Source organism: Carcharodon carcharias, chromosome 16, assembly GCF_017639515.1.
Source record: "Carcharodon carcharias isolate sCarCar2 chromosome 16, sCarCar2.pri, whole genome shotgun sequence".
In the NCBI taxonomy this organism is placed as follows: domain Eukaryota; kingdom Metazoa; phylum Chordata; class Chondrichthyes; order Lamniformes; family Lamnidae; genus Carcharodon; species Carcharodon carcharias.
In genome coordinates, this window is record NC_054482.1 from 115,532,877 (window position 1) to 115,558,660 (window position 25,784).

Genomic DNA, 25,784 nt, shown 5'->3' on the forward strand with positions numbered 1-25,784 from the left:
AGATGATACAAAGATAGGTGGAGGGACAGGTAATATTGAGGAGGCGGGGTGTCTGCAGAAGGATTTGGACAGGTTAGGAGAATGGACAAAGAAGTGGCAGATGGAATACAACGTGGGGAAGTGTGAGGTCATGCACTTTGGTAGGAAGAATAGAGGCATAGACTATTTATAAATGGGGAGAGAATTCAGAAATCTGGAGTGCAAAGGGTCTTGGGAGTCCTAGTCCAGGATTCTCTTAAGGTTAATTTGTAGGTTGAGTCGGTAGTTAGGAAGGCAAATGCAATGTTGGCATTTATTTTGAGAGGACTAGAATATAAAAGCAGGGATGTGCTGCTGAGGCTTAATAAGGCTCTGGTCAGACCACATTTAGAATATTGTGAGCAATTTTGGGCCCCATATCTTAGGAAGGATGTGCTGGCTCTAGAGAGGGTCCAGAGGAGGTTCATGAGAACGATCCCAGGAATGAAAGGCTTAACATATGAGGAATGTTTGAGGAGTCTGGGTCTATACTCGATGGAGTTTAGAAGGATGAGGGGTGGATCTGATTGAAACTTACAGAATACTGAAAGGCCTGGATAGAGTGGACGTGGGGAAGATGTTTCCATTAGTAGGAGAGACTAGGACCCGAGGGCACAGCCTCAGAGTAAAGGGAAGACCTTTTAGAACAGAGATGAGGAGAAACGTCTTTAGCCAGAGAGTGGTGAATCTATGGAGTTCATTGCCACAGAAGGCTGTGGAGGCCAAGTCATTGAGTGTATTTAAGAGCGAGATAGATAGGTTCTTGATTGGTAAGGGGATCAAAGGTTACGGGGAGAAGGCGGGAGAATGGGGTTGAGAAACTTATCAGCCATGACTGAATGGCAGAGCAGACTCGATGGGCCGTATGGCCTAATTTCTGCTCCTATGTCTTATGGTCTTATTGTCTTATAGGGACTGTAGAAATACAAATTTCTGTTAAATGCAAATTCGAAAGAGTCTAATGTCCACTTCTGCGTTTTTTCATGAAACCATTTGGTTTAAGAAGATCTCATGTAGTTCAAACTGCATCCTGTGAATGAATAAAAAATACGCCAATCTTTGAGGATAAGGGAAGGATGCTCTTTATGTATATTTGTACTGGCCACCAGGAGGAACCTAAGGATAGTTATACTCTCAGACTGTCAGTTCCTTATCTTAGAGGAAGTGCTTTATCTCTGGTATCTGATTTAAGGTTGCAACAGAGTGAGTAGGGAAAAACCAGCTGAGTTCCATTTTGGAACTCTAATGCAGACAGACACTAAAGCACTGGTCTGGGTGTGGCTCAGGATGTTGGGAGGGGGCAGGGTAGGGAGCGCTTGATTAAAATAAAGAGAAAAATAATAGCAAAGAAATGAAAATGAGATGAAGAAACCAAGTTCGACCACACATGAAAACCAAAGCATTCATTTTTCAAATCAATTTATCCTCAAAAGCTAGTTTTGGCTTGAAGCCACCACATTCCACAGAGTGGTTTTGTCCATCAGCTCATTCCTCTCCTGATCTCATCAGTTCTTTCAACAGATAGAAGCCAGATTTCATCCTTTCTCGAGCAGTGACTTAATTTCCTGGTTAAACTGATAAAACAAGTCTTCTAAGGTACAGCAAGGTTTAAATGCAATAACAAATAATACATTCATTTGCTCTCTCCCTGTTATTTTCTGGGCATCCTATTTGATCCTGAGACGAGCTTCTGATCCATTAACTCTCTCCATTAACAAGGAAGCCTTATTTCCACCTCGTGACATCACCCATCTCCATCTCATCAACAGCTCATCGGCTGCTGAAACCCTCATCGCTGCCTTTGTTACCTCTGAACTCGACAATTCCAATGCTCTCCTGGAGGACCTCCTATTTTGCACCCACCATAACCTTTAGCTCATCCAAAATTCTGCAGCCTGTATCTTAATCGCACCTGTTCACCCACATGCTCAGTGACCTACTTTGGCTCCCAGTCTGGCAATGCCTTGATTTTAAGATCTTCTTTCTTGTGTTCACCCGCCCCCCCCCCCCACCCTCCTCACCGCCACAAAGGCCCAGCTCTGTAACCTCCTCAAGCCCTACAATCTTATGAAATCTCCGCTCTCCTCTCATTTCTGGCTTCTTGTGCATTCTTAATTATAACGGCTCCATCATTGATGGCTGAGCCTTCAGCTGCCTGTTGCCCTAAGCTCTGGAATTTCCTCTCTAAACCTCTCCGCCTCTCTCTCTTCTCCTTTAAGACATTGCCTAAAAACAACCTCTTTGACCAACCTTTTGCTCACCTATCCTAATATCGCCCCGTGTGGCTTGGTATCAAATTTTGCTTGATAAACACTCCAGTGAAGTGCCTAGAATGTTCCAAAATGTCCCCATTACCCAATTCCACATTCAGACATTTGCAATTTATTTTTTGTAGAAGCCGGATCTTTCGGTGTTGTAATTCTGATGGAGGGGCTCGTGTACCACCCACTGGAGACAAGCCAACACTTATCTTGATCAAAAATAAAAGCAAAAAATTGCGAACGCTGGAAATCAAAAACAAAAACAAAAATACCTGGGGGAACTCAGCAGGTCTGGCAGCATCGGAACGTGAACCGTGCTCCCTTCCACAGATGCTGCCAGACCTGCTGAGTTTTTCCAGTTATTTTTGTTTTTGTTTACTTACTTTGATCAGTGAGGGACAGTGACCAAGCCACCAATTCACTGACTCTTTTGCTGCATTCAGACCCTTGCTACATCTGTCCTTGAGGTTTGCAGATAAACCAATATACGACAGGGAAGTGCAATCGTATGTGTAACACTATATTCTAACCTCCTGTCAGGAAACTCGGAATTTCTAACCAGAATTACAACACCAGAAGATGTTGCCTCACAGACCTGGCTTCTACAAAAAATAAATTGCAAATGTATGAGTGTGGAATTAGGTAAGTGGGACATTTTACTACATTATAGGTGCTATATAAATGCAAGCTTTTTGGGTAATTATTGACCAAAGAGGTTTTATGAATTTTCTTTGATCACAAGCTCATCTTTAAATACATCCAGGACAATGAATTCTGCAGAATTACCTTTCTTGTACGCTAAAATGCAAGAGTTAGCACACGCAAAAATTTGAATACGAATCTCTCCTCTGAGTCCAGTCAACATCCAGCTGGTGCAGGAGAATGTCAGCTCATGGTGGAGAACTTAATTCTGTTTGGCGAGTGGGTCTTTATTTACTTTGAACTCTCGGTCACAATACCAGTATTTCTCACAACGTCATCCAGTTAATGAAAGCTTTGGGCCTGTCTGTGAAAGAGATAAAACAGAGACTCCACGAGCTCTGCCAAACTTGCAAATCAACACTCCGAGTGGAGTCCAAAGAGTAACGTAATGTAAGAGTAATGTTATAGTAATGTTTGGAGAATGTATGATGATTGCTCCAGCATGCTACTTCATGAGTATCTTTTAAGGCAACACAATTTGGACTTAGATCATGTACAGGGTACAATTCTGCTGAATAGGCTTTAATGTTGACAGCATGACTACTGGCCAGCAGTGAGCATATCCCATTAACCACTTAGCCATTCACTTTTTGAGACAAGCCTCCATAGGACAGAAGTAGTTGCTGGATTTCCTGAAGCTCTTACTTCTGTCTAGACAGTTGTACTTTCACTTATTTTCTTGGAGTTGACAGGAATATAGAATGGTTGCTTCTTAAACGAGGTTAACATGCTTAGTGGGAAAGATGAAGTGTAAATTGTGCCCCAGCTGTCAGATCAGAGAGAAAGAACTTGTGTTTCTAATACTGCCTTTCAGGAGCCCAGGACAGTCGAAAGAGCTGTAAAGGTTTTTGAAGTGTTGTGATATAGAAAAGGAGTTAAAACAGTCTTCATAGAGTACAGCTCCCACAAACAGCAATTACTAATGACAAGATGATCTATCTTGGTGAAGTTGGCCGAGATCACCCGGCCCTTCTTCAGAATACCGCCACATTCACATTCACCTGAGAGGACAGGCGGTGCCTCGGTGTAACATCTCAGCTGATAGGCAGTACCTCCAACAGTGCAGCACTCCCTCAGTGCTGTACTTAAGTGTCAGCTGGTTAATGTGCTCAAAACCCTGACACGGGACTTGAACCCAAAGCCTTCTGATGCAGAGGCTCACGTACCACCCACTGAGACAAGCCAACGACTTATTTTGATCAGTGAGGGACAGTGACCAAGCCAACGATTCACTGACTCTTTTGCTGCAATCAGACCCTTGCTACATCTGTCCTTGAGATTTAGCAGATTAACCAACATACAATAGGGAAATGCAATCGTATGTGCAACACTATATTCTAACCTTCTGTCAGGAAACTGGGAATTTCAATCAAGAATTACAACACCAAGAGATGTTGCCTCACAGATTTGACTTCTACAAAAAATAAATTGCACATGTATGAGTGTGGAATTAGGCAATTGCCCTGCAAGACTGCCAAGTGTAGAAAAGCAGAGGCGATTAAAATCTCCAGAACACAAAATAGGACAGAGTGTTTGGAAAGGGCTAGGAATCTAACTTCAAGCACATCAGATAAAGGGACGACAATGAGAAAGGGGACGGGATTTACAGGACTGAAGGTGTTGTATCTGAATGCACGCAGTATACGAAATAAGGTTAATGAGCTTGTGGTGCAGATTGAAATTGGCAGGTATGATGTAGTGGGCATCACGGAGACATGGCTGCAAGGGGATCAGGACTGGCAGCTAAATATCCAAGGATATACATCCTATCGAAAAGATAGGCAGGTTGGCAGAGGGGGTGGGGTTGCTTTGTTAGTAAGAAATGAAATTAAATCGATAGCAAGAAATGACGTAGGGTCAGATGATGTAGAATCTGTGTGGGTAGAGTTGAGGAACCGCAAAGGTGAAAAAAGCATAATGGGAGTCATGTACAGGCCTCCGAACAGTAGTCAGGATGTGGGCCACAAGATACAACAGGAGATTTAAAGGTGTGTAAGGTAAGGTTAGAGTGATCATGGGGGATTTCAATGTGCAGGTAGACTGAGAAAATCAGGTTGGTAGTGGATCCCAAGAGAAGGAATTTGTGGAATGTCTATGAGATGGCTTTTTGGAGTAGCTTGTGGTGGAGCCACTAGGGAACAGGCAATTCTAGATTTAGTGATGTGTAATGAGGCAGATTTGATAAGGGAGCTTAAGGTGAAGGAACCCTTAGGAGGAAGTGACCATAATATGATAGAATTTACCTTGCAATTTGAGAGGAAAAAGCTGGAATCAGATGTAATGGTATTACAGTTGAATAAAGGCAACTACAGAGGCATGAGGGAGGAGCTGGCCAGAATTGACTGGGAGATGAGCCTAGCAGGAAAGACAGTGGAACAGCAATAGCAGGAGTTTCTGGGAGTAATTTGGGAGACAAAGCAAAAATTCATCCCTAGGAAGAAGAAGCATACTAAAGGGAGGACGAGGCAACCATGGCTGACAAGGGAAGTCAAGGACAGCATAAAAGCTAAAGAGAAAGCATACAATGCAGCAAAGAGCAGTGGGAAACCAGGGCATTGGGAAGCCTACAAAGACCAACAGAGGACAACTAAAAAGAAATAAGGAGGGAGAAGATTAAATATGAGGGTAAACTAGCCAGTAATATAAAAGAAGATTGCAAGAGTTTATTTAGATATATAAAGGGTAAGAGAGAGGCAAAAGTGGACATTGGGCCGCTGGAAAATGACGCTGGAGAAGTAGAAGTGGGAGACAAAGAAATGGCGAAGGAACTGAATAGGTACTTTGCGTCAGTCTTCACAGTGGAAGACACGAGTGACATTCCCAAAATTCAGAGGTGAGTATGGTGGCCATTACGAAGGAGAAGGTACTAGGAAAACTGAAAGGTCTGAAGGTGGATAAATCACCTGGACCAGATGGATTACACCCACGTTCTGAAGGAGATAGCTGAAGAGATAATGGAGGCGTTAATGGTGATCGTTCAGGAATCAACGGAATCAGGGAGGGTCCCAGAGGACTGGGAAATCGCTAATGTAACCCCCCTGTTTAAGAAGGGAGTGAGGCAAAAGACGGGAAATTACAGGCCGATTAGCCTGACTGCGTTCGTTGGTAAGATTTTAGAGTCCATTATTAAGGATGAGACTTGGAAGTGCATGGTAAAATAGGGCAAAGTCAGCATGGTTTCATCAAGGGGAGGTCATGCCTGACAAATCTGTTCGAATTCTTTGAGGAGGTAACGAGTAGGTTAGACAGAGGAGAGCCAATGGATGTTATCTACTTGGACTTCCAGAAGACCTTTGACAAGGTGCCGCACAGGAGGCTGCTCAGTAAGATAAGAGCCCATGGTGTTAGAGGCAAAGTACTAGCATGGATAGAAGATTGGCTGTCTGGCAGGAGGCAGAGAGTGGGGATAATGGGGTCCTTCTCAGGATGGTGGCCGGTGACTAGTGGAGTTCCGCAGGGGTCAGTGTTGGGACCACAACTTTTCACTTTATACATTAATGATCTAGATGAAGGAACTGAGGGCATCCTGGCTAAGTTTGCAGATGATACAAAGATAGGTGGAGGAACAAGTAGTATTGAGGAGGTGGGGAGGCTGCAGAAGGATTTGGACAGGTTAGGAAATGGGCAAAGAAGTAGCAGATGGAATACAACGTGGGGAAGTGTGAGGTCATGCACTTTGGTAGGAAGAATAGAGGCATAGACTATTTTATAAATGGGGAGAGAATTCAGAAATCTGGAGTGCAAAGGGTCTTGGGAATCTTGTCCAGGATTCTCTTAAGGTTAACTTGTAGGTTGAGTCGGTAGTTAGGAAGGCAAATGCAATGTTGGCATTTATTTCGAGAGGACTAGATTATAAAAGCAGGGATGTGCTGCTGAGGTTTCATAAGGCTCTGGTCAGACCACATTTAGAATATTGTGAGCAATTTTGGGCCCCGTATCTCAGGAAGGATGTTCTGGCCCTGGAGAGGGTCCAGAGGAGATTCACGAGAATGATCCCAGGAATGAAAGGCTTAACATAGGAGGAATGTTTGAGGACTCTGGGTCTATACTCGATGGAGTTTAGAAGGATGAGGGGGGGATCTGATTGAAACTTACAGAATATTGAAAGGCCTGGATAGAGTGGACGTGGGGAAGATGTTTCCATTAGTAGGAGAGACTAGGACCGGAGGGCACAGCCTCAGAGTAAAGGGAAGACCTTTTAGAACAGAGATGAGGAGAAACTTCTTTAGCCAGAGAGTGGTGAATCTATGGAATTCATTGCCACAGAAGGCTGTGGAGGCCAGGTCATTGAGTGTATTTAAGAGCGAGATAGATAGGTTCTTGATTGGTAAGGGGATCAAAGGTTACGGGGAGAAGGTGGGAGAATGGGGTTGAGAAACTTATCAGCCATGATTGAATGGCGGAGCAGACTCGATGGGCCGAATGGCCTAATTTCTGCTCCTATGTCGTGTGGTCTAACTTCCTTAATTCCATATATGTTGCAACTTTGTCCTAGTTTCAGTAAAAGACGGCAAACTCCTCTCGTTTGTCACTGAATGCAGCCTAGTATAGTTTGAAAGGTGCCGTGTAGGTACCCTGTACCTGTTGTAAACCCTGAGCACTTAATTTCATCAATAACTTCGCCATTTCTTATTTCAGATGAAGCACTCTGGAGTGTACTGTACACAGGTCTAGTCGCCCTATTCTAAATATTATGTACCGGCATCAAAGAAAGTACAAAAAAGATTTACAATGATGATACTGGAATTATTGAAAGGACATATTTAACAGGAAGGATTGAACGGGCTGCAGTTTTTTTGCTTCTCGAAAGGCAAAGACTGAGGGGGGACCGGATACAAATCTTTAAAATTATGAAGGGATTTGATAGGATAGACATAGAGATGATGTTTCCACTTGTCAAGGAGTCAAAAGTAGATGCCAAAATATTAGATAGTCAGGAATTCAGGAGAAACATTTTTACCTAGAGAGTGATGACAATTTGGAACTCGCTCCCACAGGGAGTGATTGGGGTGAATAATTTGGCTACATTTAAGGGGAAGCTAGATGAACACATGAAGGAGAAAGGTATAGAAGGATATGCTGATGGGGTGAGATGAAGAGGGGTGGGAGGAAGCTCGCGTAGAGCATGAACACCAGCATGGACCAGTTGGGCTGAATGGCCTGTTTCTGTGCTGAACACTTGACACATCTCAATATCGACTGTAATAAGGAGAGAGAGAGACACACACACAGACAGACTATTGTGGCCGCACAACTCTAAGCGTAAATCATTTTCCCTTTCTGTGGGTTAGGAGTTAATGGGAAATTGCTGTTTTTCTGTTCCCCTTCATAGTTAAAAATAATATCTTTCAGGATTGACCCCGCTTCTGGAAAATTAACTCTTGTCACTTCATTATGGATTGTCTGCTTATTTGGTTTATATGTTATTCCCATCTCTTTGTTTTCTAAATATTGCCTGTCACGATTGTATTACATAACCCACAATCTTCACTGCAAGGTGTCAGTGAAGATTGCAGGATATATTAACTGTCCCACTTACTGATGCTCTTCCCAACATTGGTATTGTTATTGCAAATGAGAATTGCAGCTCATCGGATGTATGTGTCAGCAAGTCACACTGAATAGCAGTTTCACCTCTAGCACAGGTGTTGATTGGTTCAAGATCCTACTACAATTAACATAGGAACATAGGAGCAGGAGTAGGCCATTCAGACCCTCAAGCCTGCTCCACCATTCAGCTAGATCATGACTGATCATCTACCTCAGTGCCACTCTCCTGCGTTACCCCCATATCCTTTGCTGTTATTAATACCTATTTCTGTCCTGAACATGCTCAATGATTAAACTTCCACAGCCCTCTAGGGCAGAGAATTCCAAAGACTCACTGTCCTCTGAGTGAAGAAATTCCTCCTCATCTCAGTCTTAAAAGGCCTACCCCTTATTCTGAGACTGTGTTCCCTGATTCTAGACCCCGCCCCCCCACACCAGGGGAAACATCCTTCCTGCATCTACCCTGTCGAGTCCTGTAAGAATTTTGTACGCTTCAATGCGATCACCTCTCATTCTTCTAAACTCTAGAGAAAGAGGCCCAGTCTCCTCAATCTCTCCTCACAGGACAATCCCTCCATCCCAGGAATCAGTCTGGTGATCCTCTGTTGCACTCTCTCTATGGCAAGTACATCCTTCCTCAGATAAGGAGACCAAAATTCTACACAATACTCCAGGTGTGGTTTCATTAAGGCTCTGTACAATTGAAGCAAGGCAGCTTTTAAGAGTCTTTGGCATTCTCTACCACGGAGGGCTGCGGAAGTTCAATCAATGAGCATATTCAAGACAGAAATTGATAGATTTCTGGAGAGTAATAACATCAAGGGATAGGGGGATAGCGTGCGAAAGTGGTGTTGAGGTAGATGATCTAGCTGAATGGTGGGCTAAATGACCTATTCCTTGTCTTATGTTCCTATACCTTTAAGGCAGCTTTAAGATTATAAAATTCTGAGAGGGCTTGACAGGGAAGATCCTTTCCTCTGGCAGGAGGGTCTAGAATTTAGGGGTATAGTCTCAGCATTAGGGGTTGGCCACTTTGGGCTGAGATGAGGAGAAACTTCTTCACTCGGACAGTTGTGAATCTTTGGGAATTCTCTATCCCAGAGAGCTGTGGATACTCCGTCCTTTAGTATAGTTAAGGCTGAGATCAATAGATTTTTGTACACTCAGGGATCGAATGTAGAGTTGAGGCCACAATGAGATCAGCCATGATCGTATTGAATGCCGGAGCAGGCTCAAGGGGCTGAATGGCCTATTCCTGCTCCTAATTCATTTGTTGGTATGTATGAATCAAAGAACGTGGGGGTAGGAAGGGAAAGTGGAATCAATGTAGAAGGTCAATAGTAGAGCAGGGGCTGAATGGCCTGCTCCTATTAATTATGTTCTCATAATCCCCAATATAATATTTAAGTGTTGTACTAAGGGAGTGCTACCTCATCACAAATGATGTTCTTTGAATGAGATGGGCTGTATGGTCCACTCCAGCTCCTACTTCTTGTGTTCTTGTGCGTGCTTTGGTTTTTCCCATTATTGAGAAGAAATTAGATAAATACTTGAAGGCATTTTCTTTAATATAAATAGGGTTATGGGGGTAGATCAGGGATGCGGATAGCTCTACCAAAAAGAGTTGGCACAGACACAATGGGCCGAATGTCTCCCATTGAGCTGGATCAGTTTATGAAATACTTGAGCGATGAGTGGGAAGTACCCAGATGAACCCGAATCTCTGAACTCCTTTTGCCTTCGTGCTCTTACAAATCATAAGAATTTACAGCACTGCAGGGGACAATTTGACCTATTGTGCTTCTGTCAGCTTTCTGAAAGAACGATCCACTTAGTCACGTTCCCCGGCATTGGACAACTCCCTTTTTATTTTCCAAATATTGATCTGCCTCCCTTTTAAAAGCCAGTATTATGGATTCAGTTTCCGCCACTACATCTGGTAGTTTATTTCACATCCTAACAGCATCACAGAAAGGAAAAACATCTTTCAACTTCACCTTTCACCCTGTTAATGGTGATCTTAAATTTCTGCCTGGTAGTCACAACAACAACAACTTGCATTTGTACAGCGCCTTTAACACAGTAAACCACCCCAATGTGCTACCCAGGACCCATTATCACGCAGGATTGGGCACAGACAGATCAGGAGATATCACAGCAGGTGATCAAAATCTCAGTCAAAATATTAGTTTTTACGGAGCGTCTTAAAGGAAGAGAGGGAGGGAGAGAGAGAGATAGGGCGGTGAAAGGATTACAGAGGGAATTCCAGAGCTTGAGGCTTCGGCAGCTGAAGGTATGGCCGCCACTGGTGGAGTGATTAAAATTGCTTTTGTTCCTCCTGACTCCAAGGTTTTTTAAAAAAAAATCTCTCCTTTTAGGGCTTTTTGAGCATCGATCCTGTTCAGAGTTATCCAGACCAGCTGGGAAAGTCACAAAGAAGTTCCCCCCTCAGTCCGGCAGCTAAAATAGGAAACGCAGCCCCATGACATCATCACTCCGGAATCTCTGTTAATTGTATCCATTGAGGTTAAATACATACAGGCGGAGGACATTGATTGGATGGTTACTTCAACACAGACACTTACTGACACAGGAGCAGAGTGGAGTCAGGAGAGTTATACCTGTAACCTTTTACTCTGTGAATAAATTTATTCCAGTTCACACCAGCTCTGATTTCTTCCTTCACCAATTGGCTACCAGGAGTATGACAATCTGTATTTTGAAAAAAGGGTGTGCTTGCTGCATGCTGGGAGGTGCAAGTTAAAAATTAGAGACGGGATGGATACAGTAGCATCAGGGTTCTATTGTTGGACTAGTGAGCCTGATGCCTGGGAAAGTTAAAACAGGGTGTCAATTTATCAACATTGTAAGTGCTGTTCATTGTGACTTGAACGTTGTAAAAGTGAGGACTGCTTGTATTCTATGACTGACTCGCACCAAAATCAGAACAATGATTTTGAGGAAATCTGCTCTAAAAGGATATGATTTTAATTTCTCTCAATAAAGCTGCTTAATTCGTACAGTAACACAACCTAAACAGCTTCCGTCTGACCTGGCTAGAAATCCAACTCCCATTTTCACGCCTCTCTTCCCTGTAATTGTCACAAAAGTGGGTGCAGCATGAATTAAGATGATACACTGAGGGTGCTGGGCAGCTGTAATAAACAGAGATTAAAAATGGCAAGCGAGATTGCACTCTTGAAAAACAGTTTGGATTCCATCAGGGCCACTCAGCTCCTGACCTCATTACAGATGTAGTTCAAACATGGACCAAAGAGCTGAACTCCCGAGGTGAGGGGAGAGTGACTGCCCTTGACATCGAGGCAGCATTTGACCGAATGGCATCAAGGAGCCCTGGCAAAATCGGAGTCAATGGGAATTAGGGGAAAACTCTCCACTGGTTGGAGTCATACCTTGCACAAAGGAAGATGGTTGTGGTTGTTGGAAGTCAATCATCTCAGCTCCAGGACATCACTGCAGGAGTTCCTCAGGGTAGTGTCCTAGGCCCAACCATCTTTAACTGCTTCATCAATGACCTTCCTTCCATCATAAGGTCAGAAGAGGGGATGTTCACTGATGATTGCACAATGTTCAGCGTTATTCGTGACTCCTCAGATACAGAAGCAGTCCATGTCCAAATGCAGCAAGACCTGGACAATATCCAGGCTTGGGCTTATAAATGGGAAGTAACATTCACTCCACACAAGTGCCAGGCAAAGATCATCTCCAACAAAAAGAGAATCCAACCATCACCCTTTGACATTCAATGACATTATTATCGCTGAATCCCCCACTATCAACATCCTGGGGTTACCATTGACCAGAAACTGAACTGGACTAGCTATATAAATACTGTGGCTACAAAAATAGGTCAGAGGCTAGGAATCCTGCAACAAGTAACTCACGTCCTGACTCCACCAAACCTGTCCACCATCTACAAATACAAATCAGGAGTGTGATGGATTATTCTCCACTTGCCTGGATGGGTGCAGCTCCCACAATGCTCTAGAAGCTTGACACCTTCCAGGATGAAGCAGCCCACTTGATCTGCACCCCATCCACCACCTCCAACATTTGCTCCCTCCTCCATGGACACACAATCTACCATCTACAAGATGCACTGCGGCAACTCACCAAGGCTCCTTCAACAGCACCTTCCAAACCCATGAGCTCTACCATCCAGAAGGACAAGGGCAACAAATGCATGGGAACACCACCACCTGCAAGGCCCCTCCAATCCACGCACCATCCTGACTTGGAAATATATCGACGTTCCTTCACTGTCGCTGGGTCAAAATCCTGGAACTCCCTCCCTAACAGCACTGTGGGTGTACCTACACCGCATGGACTGCAGCGGCTCAAGAAGGCAGCTCACCACCACCTTCTCAAGGGCAATTAGGGATGGGAAATGAATGCTGGTCCAGCCAGCGACCCCTATATCCTGTGAAAGAATATAAAAAAGGTCCCTGTGTTCCTCCAATTCTGGCCTTTTGTAGACCCCCGATTTTAATCTCTTTACCTTTGGTGGCTGTGCCTTCAGCTGCCTGGGCCCTAAACTCTGGAATTCCTTTCCTGAACCCCTCCATCTCTCTAACTCTCTCTCTTCCTTTAAGAGGTTGCTGAAAATCTACCTCTTTGTTTGACAAAACCTGTGGTTATCTGCCCTAATATTTCCTTTATCTGGTTTGGTGTCAAACTTTGCCTGATGTGAAGCATCTTGGGTTGTTTCACCACACTGAAGGTGCTATATAAATGCCAGTTGCTGTGATTAAGAATCCATAAAACGCATTAGCAATAGTGTGAGGAACAGAGGTTTGGCTTGTATCAGTGGAGCTCTGACAGCATTGCAAACGCTGAGTAAAAGGATACAATATTTCCTGATGATGGGACATTCAATGTAACAGATAGTATATTGTGAATTACTAACAATTATAAAAGCAGATGAGGTTTTCAAAAAGATTTTGGCCAATTTGACTGCGTCATTTGTGAGGTGCTGTTGTTAAGGGTTTGAATGAATGAAAGAAACTATGCGAAAGTGTAAGAAAGCAAAACCCATATGAGGGTCAGCAATTGTCCTCCAAGCCACTCACCATCCTGACTTGGAAATATATCACCGTTCCTTCACTGTCACTGGGTCAAAATCCTCGAATTCCCTTCCTAACAGCACTGTGGGTGTACCTACACCACATGGACTGCAGCGGTTCAACAAGACAGCTCACCACCACCTTCTCAAGGGGCAATTAGGGATGGGCAATAAATGCTGGTAAAGCCAGCGACGTGCAGAGCCCATAACTAAATAAAAAAGGGTATCTTCTTTTCCTTCAGGTATATATTCAATTTTCTTTTGAAGATAGATTCAGTGTTCTCCACACAGGGATTTTGGGGAGGGGAAGGGGAATGGGAGTGAATAACAAATAATATTTGACACCGAATCGCATATGGTCAAAGGGGTAGTTTTTATGGGGCATCTTGAAAGAGGAAGAGAGATTCAGAGAGCTTTAGTGAAGATTAGGCCCTTGGCAGCTCACAGCCACAAGTAGAGTGATTAAAATTGGGGACATCTGAGAGGCCAGAGTTAGAAACAAGCTATTTTGTCCAATTGGTCCATGCCAGTGTTCATACTCCACATGAGTCTGTTCCCCTATCTTACACGATGAGCGTATCCTTCTATTCCTCTCTTCCTCCTGTGCTTTCCCCATAAATGCGCCTGAATGAACCTTCGCCATTTTGGTCAGTCACAGGCCAGTGTCTCCCATGAGTTGATGGGGATGTTTGACCTCTTCAGGAATGTTTTTGAGGACATTCCTAAAGCATTTCTAATGTCCTCCTGGCACTCGCCTGCCAAAACCCAGTTCTGAGTGGAACAGTTGCTTTGGTGTCTGATGTCAGGCATACGACCGACATGTCCCACCCAGCGGGGCTGGTTTTGAGTGATGAGTGCCTCGATGCTGGGTGTGTTGCCTGGAAGAGGACGCTGCTGTCAGACCACCTTTCTTACCACCGGAGAATCTTGCAAAATCACTGCCGGTGGTACTTCCCCAGTGCTTTGAGCTGCTTGTTATAGGTTGTCCAAGTTTCTGAAGCAAATAGCACCTCCGGGATCACTGCCAAAATGAAGTTGGCTCGATCGGGAGGAGCACTGAGCACATTAAGAGACTTCACTGGGAACGTGCTTTCGGGAAGATATAACAATTTTCATAATGTTATTGGAATTTATTGTAAAGCAGAGTAAAAGCGGGGTCTGTGTCTACGGGGAGGACCTTTCCCTCTCCAGGCAGCACCAGACTGCCGCCCGCGATCGGGGCCGGACCGTGATTTCACGCTGCCCAGGGTGAAACCTGAATGGCAGCGCTCGGTGCTGCCTGTGTTGTGGGGTTTGAGGGGGAGGGTGGGGAGAAGGAGGGCGACCACACAACTTGGCGCGTGCGCGCGGGTGCATGCTGGGATAGCTCCCTGAGGCACAGATCTTCATCAGGAAGATGAACAGTTTTAAAACATCAAAAATAAAGATTTTTAAAAATGTTCCTTCATGTGACCCTGTCACATGAGCAAGGGAAATGTTATAAGTGAAATTTGAAACTTGTTATGTTATTTTTATTTGCTGTTGGGAACCTCATCCCACCATTAGCTGAGGTTTCCTAAAAAAAATCCAAAGGCCGCTTGGCCTTTTCGCCTACTCACCAACCGTGAGGTTGGACGGGCAGCAAAAAATTTGTTTCAATTACCTTATTAATGGCCTTAATAAGCCTTTTAATTGTCGGCAGGCATGATGCTGACTCCGGCGCGCACCCACCAAACGAAATATCGTGAGTGTGCGATGATGTTGGGACGTTCGCCCAGTGTCATTGCGTGTCATTGTACACTTAGTCAGGTCGGGCACGCGCCCACCCGATGAGCTAAAAATTCTGGCCTACATGTCTATGTGTGTGTATATATGTGTGTGTTCATATGTGCGTGTGTATATGTGCATGTTCATATGTGCGTGTGTATATGTGTGTGTGTATATGTGTGTGTGTCTATGTGCGTGTGTCTATGTGCGTGTGTCTATGTGCGTGTGTCTATGTGCGTGTGTCTATGTGCGTGTGTATATGTGCGTATGTATATGCGTGTGTATATGTGTGTGTGTATATGTGTGTGTATATGTCTGTGTGTATATGTCTGTGTGTATATGTGCGTGTGTACATGTGCGTGTGTATATGTGCGTGTATATGTGTGTGTGTATATGTGTGTGTGTATATGTCTGTGTGTATATGTGCGTGTGTATATGTGCGTGTGTATATGTGCGTGTGTATATGTGCGTGTGTATATGTGTGTGTGTATATGTGTGTGTGTATATGTGTGTATGTATATGTGTGTGTATATGTCTGTGTGTATATGTCTGTGTGTATATGTCTGTGTGTCTATGTGCTTGTGTATATGTGCGTGTGTATATGTGCGTGTGTATATGTGCGTGTGTATATGTGCGTGTGTATATGTCTGTGTGTATATGTCTGTGTGTCTATGTCTGTGTGTCTATGTTTCAATTACCTTATTAATGGCCTTAATAAGCCTTTTAATTGTCGGCAGGCATGATGCCGACTCCGGCGCGCACCCGCCAAACGAAATATCGTGAGTGTGCGATGATGTTGGGACGTTCGCCCAGTGTCATTGCGTGTCATTGTACACTTGGTCAGGTCGGGCACGCGCCCACCCGATGAACTAAAAATTCTGGCCTACGTGTCTATGTGTATGTGTATATGTGCGCGTTCATATATGCGTGTGTATATGTCTGTGTGTATAGTGTGTGTGTCTATGTGCGTGTGTATATATGTGCGTGTGTATATATGTGCGTGTGTGTATATGTGTGTGTGTATATATGTGTGTGTATATGTCTGTGTGTATATGTCTGTGTGTATATGTCTGTGTGTCTATGTGCGTGTGTCTATGTGCGTGTGTATATATGCGTGTGTATATGTGCGTGTGTATATGTCTGTGTGTATATGTCTGTGTGTATATGTGCGTGTGCATATGTGTGTGTATATATCTGTGTATGTATATGTCTGTGTATATGTGTGTGTGTATATGTCTGTGTATATATGTGTGTGTATGTCTGTGTGTATATGTGCATGTGTATATATGTGTGTGTATATGTGTGTGTGACTTAATTGAATTAAAGGCAGCTGGTCTGAGGGCTTTGATGCTTCAGAAGATAAGCTAGGTTTGAAATGCTAAGTGGGTAAACATAGGTGTAAAGGTAACATTTGCATTTTTAAGTAAACCAGGCTAGCTTTAATTCAAGAGAGGGTGTGAAATGTTTCACCTAGCCAGGAGAGGTGAAGAAACAGTGGGCTGAATTTCTCGACCCACAGGCAGGGGTGCGCCCGACCTGAATGGGAGTGAAGTAGTGCGCGATAACGTCAGGCAAGCACCGCAGCATCATCGCGCACACTCGCGATCTTTCAGTTGGCGGGTGCACACAAGAGGCAGCAGTGCACCGGCCGACAGTTAAGAGGCCTATTAAAGCCCCTAAGTAATTGATCAATTTGGATTTTTCACTGCCCCGCTCAACCGTTTGGTTGGCTAATGCACCAGGTGGTCTTTGCATTTTTGACGAAACCTCATCCACGGGCAGGATGAAGCTTCCAACGCTTACTAAATAAAAATTTAGAACTCATATTTCACATGATCCTGGTCATGTGACAGAGTCACATGCGGAGACATGTTTTCCTGATTTTTAAAATCTTTATTTGTCATGTTAAAAATCTTCAGCTCCCTGAGGCAGCTCTGTGCCTTCAGAGAGTTTTCACTGAGTGCAAACCAGCGCATGCGCACCCCTCAGCGCTCGCGCTCCTCCCGTCTCCACCCCAGCAGCGCTGAGGTGATTGGCATGCGTTTCACGCCGGCTGCCCGTTAATTGGCCAGCCAGTGTGAAATCACGGTCGGGACCCGACCACGGGAGGTGGACCGTTGTGCAACTGCTCCTGGGTCCGCCTGCCCAACAAGAGGAAAATCCTCCCCAGTGTGTTTACTTTTCCCAAAGATTACTGGTAAAATCGGTACTATGATAGATTGTATTATTAGAGACTTAAATTCCAAAGACATCGTGAAACAATGGGAATTTGCATTCAAAGGAGAAAATATGTATAAAGGAGAGAAGGCTGTGTGTAAGAGTAGACATTCTAAGATCTAACAAGTGTAAAAAACCTCCAGCATCTAAGCCTCAAGCTGCTGTCTACAAAGAACTGAAGTTAAGAAAACTCACTTTGAATTTGACTGTTTCAGGGTATTGTGTGTTACTTTACCTGAGTCTTTTAAAATCTATGTGCCTTACTGTTGTCTTAAAGGAAATGTAACTGGGAGTTAGATTAACTAGGGGATTTAGAAGCTAGAAGTAATTCATAGATCTAGGTGTGTATTTAAAATCCATTTCTTCTTTTAATGAAGGTTTAATTTAGTTTTGTAAGAAGCCTATAAGACTCAGTGATCTTATTACCACTGAATTCGAGGCACGCATCTCGAAATTTATACAAATTGCAAAGCAGTTGTAGCAGTTGTTTCAAGTTTCCGTTTGGGATTCGAGCAGCTCAGCATTTACCATGCAGAGGTAAAGTCAAGGCATCAGAATGATGCTTGTGTCTATGTCTGTGACTCCAAATAGCCCACCTACCCAACCTTCCAACACCACCTGCCCTGCATGCGGCGTAGGCTGCATATCTTGCACTGGACCCTATCAGCCATCTCCCAACCCACTGAACTGGAGTAGAAGCAAGTCACCCTCGGTCTCGAGGGACATGCCTAAGAGGAGAGGATTGTAGCTACGTTATTCACCTCCATGTGGTAGTGAGTTCCACATTCTGAACACTCCTTGAATAAAGAAGTGAAGAAAGTGGGCTCACGCTCCTGAGGCTGAAATCTTCAAAGAAAGAAGAAACACACCCAATTTCTGAGGAGTTTGAGAAAACTACACTTCTCCAAGTCAGGAATCTTGGATCAGTTTATAAACAGGAGCTCATACAGCAACTCCCATTTATTGAATTAAAAGTGCAACAACTCCAAGTTCAGAGCAGGGAAAAAAAATGCATCCTATTACTCAATGTCTTTGGAGTCAGCAGCTGTCAGGAACGTCACAATCTCTGGGCCACTGGAGTTACACTTTTTAACCCTCCTTGGTTGACAGTAAACATTCTGTCAAATGATGCCAGCACCACTAGAAACAGAACCACGTCCTAATTAAATGAAAACAAACCCACAAAGGATAATGCTTTCAGATGCCATAAAATTCACCTATCTGCATGCTCCATTATATAACATTTGGAAATTCCTTTCTAGCTTATTTTTTTAAGAAATAGTTTCTTTGGGATTTTTGTGGATGTGCGTATTTGGGATTTGTTTGTATTCTTTAGTACTTGTAGTTTTTGGGCTTTCGTTACGAGGAAGTTTGACTATTATCAGATTAAAAAATTCATTCACAGGATGCAGGCATTGTGGCAAAACCAACATTTATTTGCCCTTCCCTAATTGCCCCTGGTGATGGGCTGTCTTCTTGAATGCAGCCGAGTGGTTTACTCAGCCATTTCAGGGGGCAGTTAAGAGGCAACCACATTGTTGTGGGTCTGGAGTCACACGTGGGCCAGACCAGGTAAGGCCGGCAGATTTCCTTCCCTGAAGGACAGTAGTGAACCAGATGGGTTTTTTATGACAATTCAGTGGTTTCATTGGCACCAATACCCAGATGCATTACTGGGTATTAGAATAAAGCAGGCTAAAATTAGGATCACTGAATGGACAAGATGAATTGGCACAGCAAGCACAAGCTATGAATATTTAAATCATGCCAAGCTTCCCCAAGGACTCCCATGTACACATTGCAATAAGATGAACACAATGTATTAGAACCAAATATTTGCATGTCATGAAGAATCTTTGGCAGACAATTTTGGCAAGAGTAACAGGTACACGGCCACATTTATCTTGTCAATTTGCATTTTACCACAACATGTTTCTTATTTTATTGCTCATTAAATTTAAGGGAGAAGGCGATGACAGCCTGCGTAAGACCTTGATTTGCACATTGAGTCAGCCCAACGCCCATTTCTGGCAGCCACTCTGGACAGATAAACATTTATACAGCACAGACCTTACTTGTTCTGGCCACAGGTGACTCCAGACCCCCAGCAATGTGGCTGACTCTTAGCTGCCCTCTGAAATGGCCGAGCAAGCCACTCAGTTCAAGGACAATTAGGGATGGGCAACAAATGCTGGTCTTGCCAGTGACACCCACATCCCGTGAAAGGATAAAGAGCAAAAACAAAGGCAGCAAATAGTTGGGAACACCGCCACCTGGAAGTTGCCCTCCAAGCCACTCACCATACTGATTTGGAAATATATCACCGTTCCTTCACTGTCTCTGGGTCAAAATCCTGGAACTCCCTCCCTAACAGCACTGTGGGTGTACCTACACCACACGGACTGCAGCGGCTCAAGAAGGCAGCTCACCACCACCTTCTCAAGGGGCAATTAGGGATGGGCAATAAATGCTAGCCCAGCCAGCGACACCCACATCCCGTGAATGAATAAAAACAAAAATTCCTCTCAAAGATAGCCACTTTAACGTCTTCATTTTAACACTGCTAGTTATATAAAGTGCTATACAAATGCAAATTATTTCTTCTTTCTATAATATAAGAACATAAGAAACAGGAAAACAAAGGTAACAGAAACAGGAGTAGGCCATTCCACCCTTTATGTCTGCTCAGCTATTCAACCTGATCATGGGGCTGAGCTTCTACCTCAACTCCATCTCCCCACACTATCTCCATACCCCTTAACTCCCTCAGTATCCAAAAATCCATCTCTGATTTGAATATACTAAACAAACGAGCATTCACAGCTCTCTGAGGTAGAGTTACTCAAAAACTCACAAGTGTCTGAGTGAAGAAGTTTCTCTTCATCTCAGTTCTAAATGGCCAGCCCCTTATTCTGAGGCTTTGAGTCCCAGTCCTACACTCTCCAGTCAGTGGAGACATCATCCGAGTATCTACCCTGTCAGGCCCCTTCAGAACACTATTCATTTTAATCAGATCACCTCACATACTTCTAAACACTGCGGAATATATGTCTAGTCTACTCAATAACCTTCACATCTCTCTAAATGTATTTCATTCTATCGTTAGTCACAAAACATTCTGAACAAGACAGCAACTTCTCCCTCAGGCACTTTATCTTAACATCACGTTAATAAATTCAATAGCGACCATAGTATAGATCTTTTACAAAATGTGCAGAGTTGACAGGGAATTAAAGAAGAGCTCGTCCTTCAAGCCTGCTCTACACATTGATGGTTGGAGCATCACTGCTTATACCTCTACTAGCCCCTTCTGCTTATACCTCTACTAGCCCCTTCCACAGTCATGTAATTTCCTGGGAGAGGCAAAAAATAAAGAAAAGAAAAACCCAGGACTAGTAAGAGAGTAAAGAAAATCCCTGTGAAGCTTCTCTCCAACTCCCTCAAATAATCAAAACCAGTCCTGGAGATCTAGCTTTTGAGGCATCAAGGTGAATGGGCCGGGGTCCACCGTATAGGACACCAACAAAGTTAAGAGTGAAGGCACATGAATTAACAAGTAGAGGCTTTCCCATGTCTAATGACAGGTAAGGCAGACACTTGAGCACATGCTTATGTCCATTTCCATGGCCTGAAGCCATAGCTTGAGGGCCACTACTCTGCATCAAGCATGGCTGACCAGGAGACTCTCCCACTCTTACTACCTGCCATAGGCAGATGTTAGGGGGATTTACAGGCTGATAATCAACCTGTTTGGCCACATTATGAAAGCATGTTCCTTGGCCATTGAATCCTGGAGTGGGTCTTGAACCCAGAGCTTCTGATTCACTGCACCACAAATAAGTGATGCTTGGGTGCCACATATTTCACAGGGGTCTAATTCAACAATAGGTTGTGGAAATGAATGAAGATAAACGGAGAAGGAAGTGGAGGGTCAGTTATACAGAATTTACAGGCCATTCAGCCCACTGATCCATGCTGGTGTTTATGCTCCACACGACTCTCCTTCTACCTTTCCTCATCTGACTATTCTATTGTTGGATTAGACCCATTACCTGACTCTGAGGAAGCACCATATAGTTTTGAAGGTGGATATTCAGAAGGTGGATATTCTCAAGGCCAATTAGAGATGGGGGAGAAATGCGGGCCTAGCCAGTGATGCCCACAGCCCAAGAATGAATATATTTTTAAAAAATCAGAATGCTGGAAAACCCAAGACAGAAAGGGAGATGGTTGGAAGGTGGGTGGAGGGGTGGTAGTGATGGAGGTGGGGGTGGGGGTAGGGGGGGGTGGGGGTAGGGGGGGGTGGGGGGGGTGGTGTTTTTGATTGTTCGACACCAGCTCCACCCCATTTCCATCAGCAGATGCAAAAATAACATGACTGCTGTATCAACTACTTCTCTGCAAATCCCACCTTGAAGCCACTGGAAATGGGACGGGTGATTCTGAAACCATCATGATCACTGATCTTGGTCACCTAGAGCAGGAGGAGCCAATTCTTGACTTGAGTTGGAATTTAGGAAGAAGAACAAGACAAGGAAAGTGAAGTTGCACTTGAAAAGGGACAGAATGCTAGTGAAAGAGATGAGCAGCTGGATACGAAAGCCCATGAGTTGACAAGCTTGGGTCTTAGCTGGTGATTTATGAAGAAGGGATGAACTTTGAGAGTCCTGGACAAAATTAGGTAAGTTAAATAAAAGTTACTGAAGTGAAGTATATAACATGAAAACAAAACCTGAAAGGGTTTACACGTGGAAGGTACTCAGGAGTTCAAGGTAAGATCAAAGGCAGCAGCAAACTGAGTTAATTCATTTACAGCATTGTTCCCAAGAAAGAAATACTACAGCAGAATCCTTTTTCTGTTATAGTCCTTTCTCTGGCAACTTACATCTGCACTTTATTAAAAGAATAGATCGGGATAAATGCTAAATGTCTGATCTAAGAAGTCAAAAGCAGAGAAATCAGGAAACCAACTAGACTATCTGTTTCAAGCTCTTATGCCAGGCCAAGAACATTCTGTCAAGGGACATCTAAAACAAATTACTACAGCTTGGTTGGGTTCCCTGGTAAATATATTAACTGAAAAAATAACTGTCATAAACATTGAAAAAATACTGAAAGAATTTTGGAGGAACTTGCAGCTAATGGAATCAATCGAGTTATAAAATTACGGTAACATATATTGGCAAAGTTTTCCCACTCCCTCCCTTCCTACTGCCTGACCCACCCTCCCACAAACCCCCCACTAGCGGACTGCCAATCAAATGTCCTCCTGGTAACCTGCCACCAATATTGGGTAGTCTGAGGGTTGGGGGGGTGGGGGGGGGAGGCGTTGCAATCTCTTTGCTCCCATTTTGAACACTTTCCTTTGCTCCTCCCATCGGTGGGTATTCCTTCAGCTGCCTGGGCGCTAACCAATGGAGTTCCCTTCCCCAGCCTTTCCGCCTCTTGCTCCTCCTTTAAGATGCTTCTTAAAACCTACCTCTTTGACCAAACCTTGCCTCTGACTGAATATCTCACCTGACGTGGCTTGGGCGTTAAATTCTATTCGGTAATGCCCCTGTGAATCACCCGGGAAAACTTCACCATGTTAAAAGGCGCTATATCAATGCAAGTGGTTGTTGAATGACGTAGTGGTCAGAAGCAAGTGGATTGGGGGGTAAGATCCGATTTCCTGAGGGGCGTGGGGGAGGGAGCGAGTGGTAGCAATCCTGCCTGGCTTTGTCAAATCTGCAAAAGTGGAGTTAAAAAAAAGAACTTACCTTAGAAAAATTCCTCAGCCCAGAGGTCAGTCCTGCAATAGCAGTCAGGCTCCTGTGTGTAAATTTAAACGTTCCATTTTATATGGGGCCAATCACTCAACTCACCGGGGAAGCTCATTGGCACAGCCACAGCTACAGAACCAATGTTGGGTCATTGCCCCCCCCACCCCTGCCAGCCCCAAATGCTGTGCGCAGCCACTCACACTCCAACCCTCCGCACCACCACCCCAAATTCTTGCAGTGCAGGTGAACCTTTTCCATTAGCCAGGTGGTCTGAAAAAGTGAAGAGACAACGCTTTCCACAATTTGTCTAAGGGTTTGCGAGTACATCTCCCAATTCCTTTCGGCAGCTTCTATTAATCATCCAGTAACGACAGATGACAGCTCAGTGTGAAGTCAGGCCTGACTGACATGCACAACAATGGCCGTTTTCCTGCCTTTTGCCTAATATGGACACAAGATGCTACTCTCGCTCATCTGTGTTTCTGAACATATTTCCTGCAGCTGCACTAAGTCTGATAAACCCAGACCTTGGTGCAGAAACATTTAGGTTCCTCTGTGTGGGTCTGAACAAAGATTTGCTGGTGTGTGTGTGTGTGTGTGTGTGTGTGTGTGTGTGTAAATCTCAGGGAAAAGGAGATGCTATCGGTGCTATTAAAAACAAAAGTTGCACAGCAAGGAACTCAGACTCAAGCCCGTCAGCCTGACTCTTGTCTCTGGAGTCAGAAAGCTGTGGGTACAGAACTGCAGGAATGTGAGTGCATACACCCCAGAAAGAAAGGAAATAGGGAAGAGCTTGTATTTAAAATCTCAGGGTGGCCCCAAAGCACTTTACAGTCAATTAAATATTGTCTGAATTATAGTCACTGCTGAAATGTAGTGAGTATAGCAGCCAAAATGAGCTCAGCAAAATCCCACTAGTGGAACAGACCAGATCATCTTTTTTTTTACAAGAACCAGTACATTCCAATGAGGAGCAGGAGGAGGCCATTCAGCCCCTCAAGCCTGTTCCACCATTTCGATAAGATCATGATTGTGGTCTCGGCTCCACTTTCCTCCTTCACCCCCCCACTTCGTCTCATCTCCCTTGTCGATCAAAACTCTAATTAAGTTTTGAGCACTGCTGAGAAAAATAAGAGACTTTTTTTTGTCGAAGCTTTTTTTGACCGTTGAGTGCCAATCGTTGTTTGAAATGTAAACCAGGCTGCTTGACTCTGATTAGTCAAAGCATTGCTCTGAGGAATGAACCAGCGAACGGCTGTCACTTATTTTGTTTCTCTGAAACAGGCGCAGTGTGTGTACATGTTCTTTCTGTCTGCAAAGGACAGGGCTCTGTGTATTAATATATGTAGCTTCCTGTACACACAAATGCCCCACAATGTGAACCTGACTGACAATCTTAAATTGGTTGTCAATGTAATTCTTAGCACATGGAGGATTATTTAGCAAATGCTGTCCAACTGTGGAATCACATCTAATATTGGACACAGTGTTTTGCAAGCACAGGCTGGTTGGGTACAGTCTGCACTCTGCCTGTTGCGAACAGTGGAAGGGACGTGCTGTTTGATATGATCTGCCAGAATTATCAGTCACCGTCAACTAGTGCATTCTCCATGGCGATATCTCTATCAATTCGAGTCTACTCGCCAGCCAATCAGCACTCTCCTCTCATGTGGCAAAATCGTTGTTACATTTGCATTTGGTATTCTTGCTTTGGAGTTGTCCTGATGAGTGCAAGGTGAAAAGTTTCCACAAAAAAAAGTCTCTTTTTTTCCAACAATGTCTAAATTGATAATCCAGCCTCCACTGTTGCGGGGAAGAGGATTTCAAACACTAATGACCCTCTGAGAGAGAAAAAAAAAATTCTCCTCTTCTCTGTCTTAAATGGGAGGCTCCTGATGTTTAGGCCGTGTCTCAAGTTCTAGATCCTTTCAGCATATCCATCCTATAAAGGAGGCCGTAAAATTCCTGAGTTGGTCCTCCCACCCGGTTCTCACCTGCCCCAACCTCTCTGCAAGTTTACGCTGGGATGGGCGAGAACTGGGCTGGCCAATTATTGACCACCTAAGGGCTGTTTCCTGCCCAGCCTCAATTTTCAGGCTGGCGAGAGGAGTTTAGGGGTGGGAGGAAGCCCGAAAAGTGACCCTTGGGAGGGAGAGGGGTTGTGTGGGGGGGGCACCTCCACCAGCAGCTGTTTTTTAACCTCAGGCGCCACTCCCCTCTCTCCCAAAGGGAACTAGCCTCTGCAGCTCCCCAACTCTACACCACCCCCACCCCCCACCCCCCGACCGTGCTCTCTCCACTGCCCACCCCAAGACCACCCCCCTCCCTCCCCCCACAAAACTTAACTGGTCCTGAACGCCCAGGATTTAGTCTCTGAGGGCCGCTTGCAGTCCCAGTCCTGTCCACTGCAGCTTTGGGCGCTGCTGAGACGAGAGCGCTGTCAGC

At 44.4% G+C, this 25,784-nt stretch overlaps 1 protein-coding gene across 2 annotated transcripts in view; it reads right to left on the bottom strand.

Moving 5' to 3' along the window:
- The window catches only part of ddah1 (dimethylarginine dimethylaminohydrolase 1), a 222,447-nt gene that overhangs the window by 120,169 nt on the left and 76,494 nt on the right, over positions 1–25,784 (bottom strand). The gene's annotated exons all lie outside the window — the stretch shown is intronic.